The sequence below is a fragment of the Bison bison genome, unplaced genomic scaffold (genome assembly GCF_000754665.1).
Source record: "Bison bison bison isolate TAMUID 2011002044 unplaced genomic scaffold, Bison_UMD1.0 scf7180017864311, whole genome shotgun sequence".
NCBI lineage: Eukaryota > Metazoa > Chordata > Mammalia > Artiodactyla > Bovidae > Bison > Bison bison.
This window is the reverse complement of record NW_011494883.1, coordinates 915,661-918,389: the sequence shown is the minus strand read 5'-3', so window position 1 is coordinate 918,389 and position 2,729 is coordinate 915,661. Positions and strand designations below refer to the sequence as shown.

The 2,729-nt window shown below is 44.5% G+C and overlaps 1 pseudogene; it reads left to right on the top strand.

The window, feature by feature from the left end:
• Positions 1 to 675: 675 nt before the first annotated feature.
• LOC104997591 lies at positions 676 to 1,971 on the top strand (annotated as a pseudogene).
• Positions 1,972 to 2,729: the final 758 nt, after the last annotated feature.

The window sequence follows — 2,729 nt, the reverse complement described above, 5'->3', positions numbered from 1 at the left end:
TAACTAACTTTCCATATAGATAGGTCACTTTCTGTCAAAATGATCAGTTTTTTTACATCTGTACCAAATAACCAGTGCTTTAATTATTTTATATTAGAGAAAATTCTCTCAAACATTTCACTGTAAATCATCTCAGTTGCTTTCTACTTTAAACTGAGCTAGAACAGAGACTGGATTTACTCTTCCAGAAGAAATACTGGACAAAATACACAAATAATAGTCTTTAAGACATTGAAAAAGGAAAATGATCACTGAGAGAAAGGAAACAAATTTAGGCTTACCACTGTCACAGGTTTATGACCTTGAATGTTCCAGGCAACAGAACAGGGAGGAAAAACCCAGGCAGAGCCTGGGCGATTTCCTGACCTGAGATGGTGGAAATGGGAACTGAGTGGCTATAGTTAGCCCAAACACTACTCTGTTACTAATAAGTCTCAAAAGTAGAAACTATTCCAAGTAACTTAATCTCATCTCAGAACAAAGCTCAATCATACACGTTATCAATGCAAAAATGTCCAGCACTTAAGGCAAAATTCTCAATGTCTGACATTGGGGAAACCCAGGAAAAGACAACCCCAAATTAGGGGGGAAAAATAATACTAATAAAAAGCAAACAACAAGGTCTGAAAAGCCCAGCATACCTGAGGTGGCAAGCTTTCCGGGCAGGGACTCGCCATGCTGGGGTGGTCTGGGGTGGCCTTGTGGCCACCAGGGGAGGCTGGACCCTAGGACAAGGGGTGCTTCCTGCCTGACTGGCTCCAGAGAAGCTCCCAACACCTAGCTGCATACTATGCACCTTTACCGTCCACCCCCAACTATGGCCACTACAGGTACGCCCTGACCCCCAAAGAGGAGGGTTTCCAACCTTTCTCACAGTTGCAGTCCCTGTCCACATAGGCTTCTGGACAGCATCTTCCTTGCTGTGTGCACTGGCCTGACCTTGCCAAGGGAGCCACTCTATGACCTGCCCTGGTACAGCAAGCTGCCAACTTGGTACCCAATTCCTCACCTCCCCAAGGAGGTGGCACACTTCCAGAATGGCAGTCACCACCAGCGAAGACTTGGGACACACTGGCGGCCACTGTGATGGTGGACAGTGCTGGGAACCTGAAATTTTCATTTTGCTGCCGCCCAGGGATGCTTTGCTATTACCTGAGAGGCCAAAGCCCTCCCTGCTGTTACCTGAGTCCCCCAGTGAGCTCTGGAAAGTCAAAGTGTTAGCTGTGCAGTCCTTAGGTCTAGTTTTGTGATCGCATGGACTGTAGCCCACCAGGCTCCTCTGTTGATGGAATTCTCCAGCCCCAAACTCGTGAACTGAGGGGAGGGCATCTCACCGCTACCACTTTACCCAGGAAGACCTGCACGTAGGTCTATACTGGGTCATCCCCAGCCCGCAGCTTTCAGCTCACCTGCACCATGCAATTTCCAGCCTCCTGATCCCCACCGACAGCTCCAGGTCTGATTTTCCTCCTCAGACTCTGAATAACAACTCCCTTCAGCTACCAGAAGGTCTCCACCTCCAGCAGATGGAAGTTCGGTGAAGTCACAGATTTAGGGGTATTCTATAGTAGCTTGGGGGCCAAAGGAATCAGGTTTGGGACCTTTCAGCATAAAGTGGTCAACACCAGTGAAGTCAAGACATAAGTCCTTAATACATGGGAGATCTTTGAAGATGGTCATTTGAGCCACTTTATTGATGGAAAATGAGGTGCAAGGAACTGGACATCCTATGTCAGCTGTGCCAGCTGGAGAAGAACCTTGTGGCCAGACTATGTCAAGGGCAGATCTTTTATGAAAGCTGTAAGGAGACCTACCAGAACCAAGAGCTCCTCCTGTGGTATGGAGATTGCTATAATATCTTTGGATATTCCGGTGAGCCTACAGGTTGTAAAGCAGGGGAAGCAGGCATCCTGCTTTGGGTCCTCCAAAGGGGATGACACATCTTTGCCGTACCCAGTGAGGCCCTCTTAGTGGAAGGACTGGGCTCTTTCCTGCAGCTTCTCCACTTGCCTATGGAATGTCTCCCTTCCAACTCTAACGCAGAACACAAAACTGAGGGCGTGTCTAACCAGATGGCCATTACCCAGATGGAGGAAGATGTCCTCATCTTTCCAAAGCTGCTGAACCTACTTCTGTTCACCAGCATACTTCTTCTTCTATCCCTTCACCCGTTCACAGAGAAAAAAATAAAAGTGAAACAAATGGATGCAACCTCTGCCTTAAAAAAAAAAAGCAAATAAAAAAACAGATATTAAAATTAACAGTGATATAAAGTTGGTTGTCATAACTATATTCCACATGGTTAATAAGTTCAGTAAAAAACTGAGCATGTTGAATAGAGACATGGAAAATATAAAAAAGATCCAAAAAACTCCAAACCAAAATCCCAGAGCTTAAAATTATGTCAGAAATGAAAAATCCTCTGGATGCGATTGATGGCTGACTGGATATTGCAGCACAAATAATTGATGAACTTGAAGACATAGCAACAGAGATTACAAAATACGAAAAAGAGAGCAGAAAGTCTAAAATAATGATGAGGAGAATTAGCGAGCTATGTGACAACTTCAAGCAACCTAATGTATGTGTGATTAAAGTCCCAGAAGTAGAGAAGAAACAGGGGGTACAGAAAAAACATATGAAGAATAATGGCTCAATTTTTTACTAATTTTATGAAAAGTATAGTGCACAGCATGAAGTTTTACAAAGGCAAAAGAAACATTTTAAAA